This window comes from Orycteropus afer, unplaced genomic scaffold, assembly GCF_000298275.1.
Source record: "Orycteropus afer afer isolate SDZICR_OR568_19922 unplaced genomic scaffold, OryAfe1.0 scaffold00501, whole genome shotgun sequence".
In the NCBI taxonomy this organism is placed as follows: Eukaryota; Metazoa; Chordata; class Mammalia; order Tubulidentata; family Orycteropodidae; genus Orycteropus; species Orycteropus afer.
In genome coordinates, this window is record NW_006922088.1 from 41456 (window position 1) to 55245 (window position 13790).

Sequence of the window (13790 nt, forward strand, 5' to 3'; positions counted from 1 at the left end):
AAACCTTTTTCCTCCGCTCCATGATAGGAATCGGGTTTAAGCATGTGACTCCAGCTGTCTTTTCAAACATTCCATTGTAAGCCATTAGGTCTCTTCTGACCTCCTCCCATCCTCCCATCAGTATCTTCAGCCTGTCTTCAGTCATCTCTCTCTTTGATTATGCATCTCTTCTCCTGACCTCGTTGCTGTGGGCCCTCCTTATTGTGAAGCTGACTTGCCCTGTATTGACTTTAGGAACCCTGGGTTGCCGTCTGATCCATACAGTGCTCTTCCTTATTTCAGTGTCTGCTGAAGTCATAGTGCCCAATCTTGCTTTTCAGTATCATTCTTCTGTGACCTTTCCTGTCTAAAGGTAAATTTAAAGTGGCTTTTCTACTCATTTTCTTGTTTTTCCTGTTCTACCCTGGGAAAATATCCTTATTAGCCATCGTATATTGACTGGATCATTCCTACGCATTCCTGAATATCTTCCTGTGAGCTGCCTCTTCCAGTTCTGTATTCATACCTCAATCCACGTTCCTCTTTCTTCTTTCCCTCCATGATGTGTTCAGTTGCTTTGGACTCTACTCCTCTTTCCTTGTTTCAGGTCCTTGTCGCTCAGAACCTCTCTAACCTTTCTCTCTATCGACTACTTTTTGATGGAAATACACGTTCATGGACACTGTCCCTCCTATGTCCTTTTTTTTTTTTTTTTTTTTTTTTTTTCCCCCACTTCACATTATATCCTCCCTTTCTGTCTTCCTTTATTTAAGAACTGCTTTACCACACTTTCCTGACTCAGGTCCTTTATAAGTCCGAGCAATTTTTATTATCTTTTGTTTAACATACGTTAATGAACAGTTTTGAGGAATAGAAGCTTGTATTATCTTAAATTTGAATTAAGAAAAAGAAAACCTTCACACATCTCCCTGGAAGAAGCCCAAGAGATTTTTCTCAACCATCACTAACATCAATAAAACACTATTATAAAAACTTATTATTGCAAAATCCAGTATTTTAAAGAAGAGTGACCTAATTATTTAACATATAATTCATCTATTAGTGGACAGGTTTGTGGGTACTACAAAATGATCCCACAGTACAATACAGGATGACAATTACCTGTTCTTTTACACTCCAAGGAACAAGGAAATGTTTGCAAGATAAACAGTTAATTTACATCTACATTTTTAAATGAAATAAACAAATAAATGTTTTGGAAGTTGTTACTTACCAGTTGGCGAGTTGCTTGAGTTGCCCGCTTCAGTGCATGGGGAAGATGACAGGAGTTATGCACAACGCATTTAAAAACCTTGAGCATAGGCAGTGAGCCTATCGGTAGACGAGCTGAGATATGACTGTAGCAAAAGTATACCATCTCAAACAAACTTGTGGGAAAACTAAAAGTTTTTGCTAGCACAAGAATGCCAATTCACTGTACTAAGTCTCACGAGCACATACTGATACAAGGATAAAAACTTTTCACATTGCCATAACAAGGATTCAAATAGTGTGAGTAGTAGCTGGTACACCTGCATTCCCCATACCAGGCCTCTGTAATACTGGCCATTTTGCACCTTGCATATTCCAAACCCAGCCTAATTTATATACCCCCTCTCCATCTAGTATCTCCTCCCCCTCCTCCTTTCCTCTTCTTCATACAAGTTGCTTCTCTTTCAGCTCTTCCTAACATCATTCCTCACCTTCTCAGCACACAGTAACATCACACTTACAGGCAGCTCTTCCTTAACCCCTTGAATATGTGTACTGCCAGATCTTAGACATTCTACATGTCTTTTGCCCATTGACTATGATAAATCAATGAATAAAGATTGCTCCCTTAGGGTTTACCCCCTTGTGACCCCACCCGCTCCTCATCCAGTAGCAGTCATTGACTCTACAGAAGCAGCATCCATGCCATACCTTCCAAAGGGGAACTCTAATGTTTCCACGGTTCCCACCAATGGCTCCTTATCAGAGGTTCTCATCATCCATCTCCTCCTGACCTGTCCTATTAACCAGTCATGTCAGTCATGAATTCCTCACCGAGATTTCCAGAGCCAGCCCACCTCAGTTCCTGTTCTCTTCCGAGCCCCTCATCCTCGTCTGTTCTATACAGTCTTCTGACACCTGACCGTTTGCCCGTGGTTTCTTTAATTCACACCTGATTTGTTGTTTGGTCATCCAGCTACTCAGAACCACTCACTAGCTCCTATAACACCCCCTTTAATTGCCACATATATTTTCTTTGTCTTCCTTCATGATGTTTGGCCCTCGTATGGAGCAGTAGCCATTTCTCCCTTCAATCTGTGATTATTCAAGTAAGGCCTTTCCTTCTGCAAGCAACTGGAGCACCACTTCTCTGTTCCTTTTCTCCTTTTTTCCTCCTCTTGCTGCAGACACCTTGCATGTGTCCTCCAGCTTCCCCTCTTCTTTCAGCTGTATCACCCCCTGGATGGAGTCATTTCTTCTGGGTATGTATGCTCTCTGTAGTCACTGTCCAGTGACTTCACTGTTCGGTGAATACAGAGATACTGCACTCACTGTTCAGACCTCCTCCATCTTCCTTACTCCCCACACTCTGCTGAATCTGTTTCTAGCCTCCATTCAGTCGGTACTTCCTAGGATTCCTGCGCTGGCCAGTTGAAATCCACTGCATTGCATCTTCCTCTAACCCCTCATTCTATTGACGACCTCCAGAGCTTCAAATATTTTTCAGAACTTTCTGGATAGCACCACTTCCTACCCCAATCCTTACTCAGCCACATTCTCACCTTTCTCTTTCCTAACCACACAACTCTTCACTGAACTTCCAGTACCTGTATGTCTCAGCATTCCTCCTCTTGGCCCTCCTCAGTGTGCCCTTCCTCATTTAACATTTGGTAAAACTACATGCTCCGCATCCCAACCTAAACCTACCTCACTTCTCCTGGTCTAGATTCCAGCCTCAACTTTTCTCTGCCTTTTTGAAAAAAAAAAATATATATATATACAGATCTCCTCATACTGCCTTTTCTTACATCTGGCCAGTTCTAACATGACACTTTAATGTCTGAGCCACCTTTAATATCATACTTACATACCGATTGCCCTTGACTATTCACATTGCCATATACAGTAAACATCTCATATTCCCAGCTCCTGTCTCTAATCACATAGTGGGGAAATGTGCCTCTCCTGAGGTGCACCCCTTATGAAGCCTACTTATTTCCCACCAAATACAGATCAACGTCTCACCCATGTCCTCCACTGGTCCAGCCATTGTCTTTCAGGTTACTAGCAATAGGTTTTTATTAAGATGCATCCGAGTCTTTTCCCTCTAACTTTTCCTATCAACCACCCCTTTTAATTAAAATTTTCCCACCCCAAAATATTCACTCATTACTCCACTTCTTCATAGCTTCCTTTCTACTGTATCTGCTTCAGTTTTTTAAAGAAAGAAAATATTGTATACAGTTGAGACTCCCTTGGTACCAATCCCCAGAATTATTTACCTTTCTCACTTCCAAGAGAAACAGACTACATGAAGTTGATACATGGTTTTATAGTCTTCTTACATGTTTATATACATCCATAAATAGATAATGCTGAGAGTTTTAAAATGTATGTAAATTATCTTCTGTTTTTCTTTTTTTTTCTAACAAGACTTCAAGAGCTGGTCTCCTTTCTGACTCCTGTTCATATTTAGACCTTTGCTTCTCTCTCGTTATACACCCCCACTCACTGGAAACACTTCACCAATGAAACCACTTCTGAGATCAGACAGATTCCTCCCTCCATGTCTCTTTGATCTGAACCTTACCTGCCTTTTTGCTCCTCTGAGCACTCAGAACCCCTCTCTAATTCACGCAACGCTCCCAGGACTGAAGACTAAAGCCCCTCGCTCTGTTCTTCTCTGTTGCGCGCCAGTCTTCAACGGCTGTCCATTTTGGCTTCAGTTGCGACCCTAAGTGGATACAGCACTCTTCCCTGAGGTTTACTTTCCTCGTGATGCCCGACCCCTCCTTGAGCAGCACAAAACATCTCCTCCACGGGCCACCCACTCACCCACACTCCCCAACTACTCGGTCCTAGTGTCTTTTAAGGTTACTATGGAGGCCTTTTTAGGAGAACCTATCTTCATAAAACTTCCAATAATCAAAAAGTCACCAAATTTTTCATTACAAATTTCTAACCAGGGCATCAGGAGCTGATCCGCTCCCTGATTCCCGTTCCTGTCCAGGCCCTTGAAGCTCTCCTGTTAGATACACACGCCACTCACTGTCATTGAGCCTTAGCCGTCGGACCAACCAGACCCATTCTGAGATCTTACAGGTTTCTCCATTTTGGGTTTCGTTACTATACAGCTGACCCGCCTGTTGCCACTCTGTCTACTCTGCACTCCTAATTCAGTCAGTGCTCCTTACTCAGCTACCAAACCCTCTCTTCTCTGCCACTCTTCAGAGGACTCCTTCCCAGCTGCAGGCACCTTCACTTTGCTCTTCCATTCATTTCCACTTTGTTCCTTACTCTACTCTGGAGAAACACACTGCCTTACCTTCTGTGTGCACACACCCCCTCCTCCTTTGGTTTTTACACTGCGTATTCTGCGCCCTAGCCTGAGTCACACATCCTCTCTTCTTATTCAATTTCCTCATCATCAGCTCTCCCCTCCTTTGCTGGTTTTCATCCAAGTCTCCTCAGTTAAGGAGCCCTGGTGGCACAATGATTAAGTGCTCAGCTGCTAACTGAAAGGTCCAGGGTTTGAATCCACCAGTGGCTCCGTGGGAGAAAACACCTGGCAATCCGCCCCCATAAGGATCACAGCCCAGGAAACCTTATGGGGCAGGTCTGCTCTGTCCTTGATGGCACCCAACAGCACATCCTCAGTTGCTTCTCTGACTTTCAGCAAATCCTATCCTGTTTCCTTGATGTTGGAGTACATCTTTAATGTCCCTTTTAGGGGACATTCTTCCCAATTTCCCTTTGGAGATGTGCCTTGTATGTCTTAACCGAGCATAGTGATGAAGGCATGCTCTTGACATTTCCTTCCTCATGATCCCCACCCTCCTGCACACAAAACCAACCCTCGACTCTTTAGACAAGCCTTTCCTTAGTACCTTCTAACCTGTGGTCCTTCTTGTCCTTCCTGACCTCTGGCCCACATACGCAGCCATGTTCCTCCAGTCAGTATCAGTGATGATTCTGTGCCAACAGTAAGTGATACCTTCTCATCTTTTGGCAGTTTGAGCTTTCACCATCCTACTCCTTTTGTATTCTCCCTTATAAAAACTCCATCTTCAGCATCCCTTCCTCACTCAGCTCAGTCCTTGGCCCAGGAATGATGTCTGTATCATCCCAGCAGAGTCAGCCAGCCCCTCCAGACAGACACACGTACCCCAGCACTCCGTTCAGATTCTGCCGACGGGATGGATTTCAGAGCCATCCCTTTGGCCTCCCCGCCCCTCTCTTCACAACAGATCTCATCTTCCTGAACATATCACCCTTACAACCTCAATTCTTAGTTAGCCACATTCTCTTCTCCCTCTTTTGTAGTAGTTGTGACCTGGATGAATACAAAAATCACTCTACCAAGTTTCCTACTCACCCATTTCCCAGGAGCCCTCCTTCTAGCATGCAAACACTCTTCCCATTGGCTATTTTATCAGTTTACCATTTTGCTGGTTTCATACCCTAGCCTAATGCATAGGTCCCCCTTCCCAGCTTCCATCTCTTCTCTCCTTTCATTCAAGTCTCCTCAGTTGATTCTCTAATTTTCAGCTAATCCTAACATGACAGTTCCTAGCAGAGGTTTTTATTAGTTTGTTGTTTAATCAGAATTACTCTTAATCCACCTTCATCTAAAACAGTGGTTCTCAAACTATAGCTTGTTAGGGTACAAACTGCTGGCCCCCACCCCAAGTTTCTGTTTCCATACGGGTGGGGCCAGTAACTTAGATTTCTAATAAATTCCTAGGTAATGCTGATAGAGCACATTGTAAGCGTGGCTCTAAACTTCCCCTTAGCCAAGCCCTTGAATTGAAAATCTCTCATCAAGGCATCAAGAGCAAGCCTACTCCTAACTCACTGCCATTCAGGCCTTTGTTTCTCTCCAATTATATACACTAGTCATGGCAGCCTGGCCTTGGGTCCAGCACGGTCCACAAACTAGACCCTCCTGGAGACCTTTGTGGTGCATGTGGTCTTTCTTATTACCATGTAGCCTATTCTGATCACCTGCTGATTCACACAGTGCTCCTCGTTGCTTCTATCCTCTCTTCTTCCATGTCTTTTGGCCCAAGTACTGGGCCTTCCTCCTCCAATCAGTACCTTCCACTCTTCAAACAACTCCTTTTCATCTGGAAGCAACTTCAGTGGCTCACCCAATCCTTTTCTCCAGTTAACTCTCTTGCCCTAAAGAAGTGTGCAACCTTATCTGTAACCTTTCAGGTCCTCTTTTTAACCTTCCATCTATATTTCATTCAAATGAGCTGTCTCCCCCTGGACAGCACTGCCTCACTAGCTTCTACCTCCAGTAACTGTCTCTAACTTTCAGGGAATCTTCACATGACAGAGTACCTTCTAAGAGTAACTTTAGTGTGTCACTGGAAAGATACTCACTTATATTCCCTTTGGTAATTTGCCCTCTTAAGTATATACAGTACCTTCACCTGCACCTGTACATGGAAATCACAAACGAGGTTTCACACAAGTTGGGTTCCCACCATGATCTCCAGCCACTCCTCTCCCAATATTAGTCATCCACTCTACAGACAAATTACTCAAAGAGCTGTCCTCATATCTTTAAGGTTGCTACCCTTGGCTTTATATCAGGGCTCATCTTAACCCCTCTCCTTCTAATCCTTCTGATGAAACCTTCCCACCAAAAGTTCCTGTTACCTTGCAGGTCCTTGCTCTTGTCTCGTTATGTATACTGGTTTTTGAAGTCTGGCAGTAAGACCCAACATTTGACCAGATTGATTCTGATCTCTTCCAGGATTCCCATTCTGGCTCTCTGTCCCTCGCGTTATCTGCTCCAGTGCCACTCCATCTACTTTGAGCTACTCTTCATATGGTGCCTCCTTTACTCAGGTCTCTCTCTCTCTCCTTTCTCAGTCAGCCATGACCTTTGATACAAGTACAGTGCCACATCCCTCCTACCAATACCTGCCAGTCTTCAAATGACCCTGCCCCTTCAGCAGGCTCTTCCACTCTTTTGCTCAGTTAAGCCAAGAGAAACCCCTCCTTTACCTATTGTTGTGTGCCATGGAGCCAGTTCCACCTCATAGCAATCCTATAGCAATCCTGTATGACAAAGCATAGCTGCCCCGTAGGGTTTCCTAGGCTATAATCTTTATGGGAGCAGATCCTCAAGTTTTTTCTCCTGTGGAACTGCTGGTGGGTTCGAACCACCAACCTTTTGGTAAGCAGCTGAGCACTTAACCATTGCACTGCCAGGAATCCTCCAACTTGACCTACACAGTCTCTTTTTTCAGCTGTTTACCATTCTCGTGGATTCAGTAGTCTTTTCTTCCATCTTCCTGTTTCCTACACGCTGTTCCAAATACATCTGCACTCTTGTTCAGTCCAGACTTCCACAGCATTCCTGCCACTGGCCCATAACTCAGCTCCTTCCCATTTAGAACCTTTAACCTTTCACTCTGTTGGGCACACTCATTGCTTCAAATGTCACTCAGAGATTCTCAGATAGCATTCCTTCATGACACCAATTATTACTGTTTAGCTACTTTCTCTTCACATTCTCTCCTGTTCTTTGGTTGCAGTCTAGCTTAACTCATCGCTACTGAATACATAACTCTCCCGTCTTCCAGCCCCTCATTCTGGCCCCCTTCAATACCCTTCCCTAGCCATACCTTGTATCTGCACCCCAGCCTACATCCTGCATCCTCACTCCTTTTTCAGCTTCCAGGCTCCATCTTCTCCCCTTTCCCCTCTGTGGGCTTGTCATACAAGTCTCCCTAGGATATGTCTGTCACTTGGCCACTCCTTACCTGGCAGGGTAACTTCCAAGAACAACTTTAATAGACTCTATACAATGCAGTACCTCAGCTATCCATCATCCTTTTACTTAGTATCTGTTCTCATCAGTAACTTCCGTTTCCTGTGTAGGAACAATAGCCCATTCTCTGGACAACCTAGCAACATCCTCAAAGAAGTCAAGCCTAGTATCTGTAAACTTGCAGCAACATTTATCAGCATTCATCTTACTCAGCCTCCTTATAACCTTTCCTGTCAACCAAGTCCCTTCATTAACAAACAAGTCCCGTCGGGGCTTCAAGAGCCAGTCTGCTGCTGCCTCCTCGGCAGGTCCTGGCTACGGAATGGCCTTTATGTCCCACCTGGGCCCAGCCAGGCCTGTGTGGCGCTCTCACAGCGCTCTCTGCACAGAGTTTACTCCCCAGCCTCTGCTTGTGGGCACTCCACCATACTGTTCTCTTTCCCTAACATCCAGTTTCTCTTTTCTTCCTTATCCCATCATGCATGACTTGGTGTCTGCCATTCCTTAGTGACCCCTTTCATCAAGGGCCAGCTTTACTAGTGCTTTCCCATACCTTTCCTCCTTTCCCACCTGTATTTACCCGACAGAAAAGCCTTACCTTCCACCTCTCTTCTGCCATTTGTGTGTTGGTCTCATGGATTAAGGACACTCTTTCCTGGGTAGGCATTCACTAGTGTTTGGCACTCACTGCTCGGCCCGCTCCCATCTTCCCTGACGTCCTCCCCTCTACTCGGCATGCACTTCCCTCAGTTCAGTCCTGACCTGCTGGGGTCCTGCTCCGTCTCTTTTACCCTGTTTGACCTTTCACCCCTTTCCTCAGTTATCACTCCCAGAGAGCTTTCTGGAATCGCTCCACAACCCCATTTCTTATTTAGTCACAGTCTGCCCTCCAGTGGTTGAGACCTGGCAGCTTCCTACCCAGTTCCCCGCTTGGCCACACTTCACGTCCAGCTTTGCAGCACAATGCACCCACCCCTCTCTATTGAGCTTCCAGCCTCCATCTTCTAATTCTCTGTTCTTTCCACAAAAGCCTTCTCAGTAGTTCTCCCATTTTCAGTCAGTCCTCACGAGACAAGCCTCATCTCTGAGAATGTACATCTTCAGGGTAAGCTTCCCTAGGCCCTTTGGTTATTTGTTTTGCTTTGTTTATGACGCTCTCAACTTTATGTCACCAGATTCACTATCGTTCTCTTGCCAAGGAAAGTGCCCTTCTTATCCCCCCTCATCAGCTAGGGCCCATAATTTGCTCTAGGCAACACCATTGTTAGATTACTACCCATGGTTTTTATTGGAGTTCATCTTGGATTACTGTAACCTCTCATCATAGCAACAAACCATTTAATTAAAAATTTCCCACAAAGTTTCAGGAACATTTGCTCTCTAATACCATTCCTAATTGCTTCTTTAATCCTTTTCTATCACTTACACAAGCGTCTTCTGCCTTTACTTCTACATAAAATCCAACCAATTTGCCCAGCGTATGATCCTCCATTGTTCCTGACTTTTCTCCCCTTATTCCTCTTCCTCATTTACCTGTAGCCTCCCTGCTTAATCTGAACCCATCTGGGATTCATATAATTTTCTATTAGTGAATGTCTCTCCTGCCTCTTCGTTCTTATTTGATCATGACCTTTGTTCCTACCATAATCCCATCTCTCTGCCTTCCTTCTTTTTTGATACCTTGGCTGACCTATCCTGGGTCTCTGTTAACTTCCTTCTTCACTCCACTCCACTCTGTAGAAAACCATAATCCTCTTTATAGCACTGGAATAGATTCTGTCATCTTGATAGGCACACTCTTTCCTATAAGGTAGTCACACTGGTCAACCTACTGTTACCACCTCTTTCTAACATACTCTACTGAATCCATTTGCTCTATGTATTCAGACCTGTTCTCCATAGGATTCCTACCAGGACTTGAAATAGGCACCATCTTACTTAGTTTCTCTCTAACTGTTTCATAGTCTCAACTGCCTCAGCTCACCAGAGCCTGTTGGAAATTCTCTAGACTCCTGAAGGAGTCTAAACACATTTTCTAAGCAAATTTCCTAACCAGATTCTCTTCTCAGCACTTGTATTACCACACCTCTGTTTCCAGCCTATCCCATGGCTCTCTACCTGTCTGGGTACCTTCCTCTGCTTGAAGGCTCTTTCTCATCTTTTGGGAGCCAATCAAGCTATTTTATGCTTTCGGATTTTTTATGACTTTCCCAGACTGATCTCAGGTAACCCTACACCTTCACACAGTACTCTGTTAACACTTCAATGAACCTGTGGCACTGAGTTGTACCATCCTAGATGTCACCCATGCACACTTATTAACTCCCAGACAATCACCTCTTGGAGAAAGAGGTCATGGCACAGTCATCTTTTTATCTAAGCATCTGGCACATCAGCTTACAGCTTTACATGTAATGTCAACATGTGTTCACATTCACGGATGGATGGATGGATGGATGGATGGATGGAGTTTAAAGTCAAGATTGAACAGATGAACATCTCACTACCCAACCTTATTATTCATGGTCTTTACATCCAAGTCTGTTCTTTCTCTCCTTGCTTTCCCCCAAATATTTTCTAAATCCCTAATTTCTAGTAATCATTGTACCCATAAGCCTTTTCTAGGAGCTCTAGTGGTGCAGTGGTTAAAGAGCTCAGCTGCTAACTGAAAGGTCAGCAGTTTGAACCCCCCCCAGCTGCTCCACAGGAGAAAGACGTAGCAGTCTGCTTCCATAAAGATTTACAGCCTTGGAAACCCCATGGGGCGGTTCCACTCTGGCAGTTCCTATAGGGCCGCTGTGAGTTGGATGAACTCAACAGCAGCAGGCATTAAGCCTTTTCCTTCATCACAGATTAGACTCTAAGTGTGTCTTCTTCATCCATGCTTGCTAAATCCTTCCTTCCTCAGACAGTTCGGAACTGTCTTCTTCATGAAGTCTTCACTTTCTAGAATGTGACCCCATCTCCATTTCATATTCTACCAGTCATCTCAAAACACACAACTGCCCACTTGCTTTTCCATTTTAAGACACTAAGTTTATTTATATTAGAACCTCATTAACCTACTCACTGTAGGTTGAAATTTGACATAAAGCGAGTTCATTTAGGTGATCTGTGGACCCATTGTCAGTCCACATCAAAAGATAGGACTGATACTGACTCTGATGGACTTGGTCAGTGTTAATTTGATGATCAGTGTGCTTTTCACCATCAGGATTTTTTGCTTGTTTGTCAGCTCCTAGAGCAGTGGTTCTTGAATTTTTCAACCTGCCAGTCCTTTTGATAGGCGTGGCAAAAAAACCAAAGTATCTCCCCTGCTGTTGTTTTTTTTATGAGTTTGGCCCATGCTTTTTTTTTTTTTTTTTTTTTTTTGGTGCTATTTCAACCCACAGTGGAGAACGGACCTGACAGTCCCACTTTGTGAAATTGCCTCTTGACCAGCCTGCAGCTGCTTGAGAACCACTACTCTAGAAAACAGGGCCTGCATATGTTGAACTTGGTAATGTCGAGCACAAGGCCAAGTGCAGATGGTGCTGCCTGTCGCTGATGGAAACTTCGTGCTCATGCTACCCAGTGACGCAGGCCTCCTGTCTCTCTCTCTGCCAGTTGCATGCACTTTTAGCTGCACCATGAAGTTTACAGTCCGCGACTGCGACCCTAACACTGGAGTGCCAGATGAAGATGGCTATGACGACGAGTATGTGGTGAGTGGTCCCTGACTGGAGCCGTACTGTGACCCCTGACCACTGAGGGACTTCGGTCTTGAGGGAACATTTCTCTGAGACTATCAGACATGAACTTGTGGGTCGGCATTCTTCTCAGACAGACCACCATCCTCCTCTGTCATGGGACCTTGTCACTTCACGAAAAACAAACAAACTTGCCCTTTTTCTTTCTTTATAATAGGGATAATGAAGAGAGAAAAATAACTACATGATGTTCACTGAGATTCGTTTTATTCAAAGTGTGTTTCTGGTTCAGCAACGTTTAGTTTGCTGTAACAGAGCCAGACCATGAACTGAAAAGCCTTCACATACTGGAGGGAAAACTTAAAAAAAAAAAAAGAAAAATAATCAACCTGTGAGTGAGTGTCGAGTTCAAAAGGTACTATGTGGTAGATGTGGTGATATGATGACTTTGTAGCTCAAGGCTTCAGGTGGTGATCTGAATATGGCTCTTGCCAGATACCGATGTCCTCACTTCCCTTCACTAAGCCTTCAGCATTAGGGTTTTCCAGACTACAGAGCTGAAACTGTTTTGGTAGTAAGTTCTTCCTAGTCTCCTGGCAAAGGATGGAACAGACAATAATAAAAACCCTCCACCTTTGTTCTATACTATGACTGACACCTGCTTGTTCCCCACCAGCTAGAAGACCTGGAAGTGATGATGTCTGACCACATTCAGAAGGTGCTGAAGCCTAACTTTGCAGCTGCCTGGGAGGAGGTGGGAGACGCCTTTGAGAAAGAGGAGACCTTTGCCCTCAGCTCCACCAAAACCCTCGAAGGTAAGAGGAGCTTTGCCACCGGCGTATTGCCTGTGCCAGACATAACCTGCATCTGGTGCTCCAGGGGGACTCCTTTTTCTTTAAATACTTCATAAACCATTTCACGTAATCAACCAGCACCTCATCGCCATCATCTAACTCAATCAGCCAGTTTCTATCCAGCAGCCTCTCAGCACAGACTGGAGCAGAGGCAGGTCCCTGCACTGAACTCTTCTAATGCTGTCGCATAAATCTTCTCAACACAGAAGCTGTCAACAACATCGTCACGTTTCTGGGCATGCAGCCATGTGAGAGGTCAGACAAAGTACCTGAGAACAAGAACTCCCATTCCCTCTATCTGGCAGGTGAGAGTCTTCTATCCAGTGATCCCTGTATGTTGCTGCAAAATGTACTAGGAAGGGATGTGGAAGGCATCTTGTGTCCTGCTGTTGTCCCATCATCCCACAACCTGTTACGACTTGAAGCCCAGATAAGATGAATGATTTGTTTCAGCAGCTTAATTAATTTGCATACTATTGTTAGGTTATTCTCTGAGATGCAGATTTGGACTAAAACACATCTCTCCCACGGATACCCAGGCCCCCGACCCCACCCTCACCCCCTCGAGTACTCCATTACTCGAGTACTGAATTACCTTCTATGCACCTGGTATCATGAGAATAGAAGGGATGATTGAGAACGTGTGGGATTCCATTCCCACCATAGGCACACATCTCTAGAAAAGCTAACCTAAAAGCTAACAGGAGGGAGGTGCAGGCAGATAGAGATCACTGTTCAGAGGATGTCTTGCTTCTTAATCGGGCTTTCCTCACTGTTTTCTCTCAGGTGTGTTCAGAGGTGGCTATGATTTATTGGTGAGGTCCAGGCTGGCCTTAGCAGATGGCGTGACCATGCAGGTGACGGTCAGAAGCAAAGAGGGAACACCTGTAGATGTTATCTTGGCTTCTGTTGGATAAGCTTTTACTGGGCAAGATGAAGCTGGTGTACACACTGTCAGTGGGCTTTAGGCTAGTGGCTTGAACTTCCCAGAATCACCCTTTTAACGATCCATGCTTTTGAAGAAGCAAATTAAATGTTTGGCCCTAAGCCAGCAGCAGATCAAGCAAATGTCTGTCCTTTCGCATGGTTGTTTTTTGTTGTTGTTTTTTTTCCCTTTTTATTACATTGGTCAACTTTGATATGATAGTGCAGCTTTGGGTGGTCTTGAAAGTTAAATACTATTCTGTACCCCAGCTGCTTAACTTCATTACATTGTTTTCTTTAATGTGCATCTGAAAGTTCCTGGCAATGTTAGAAGGTTTTTATCCC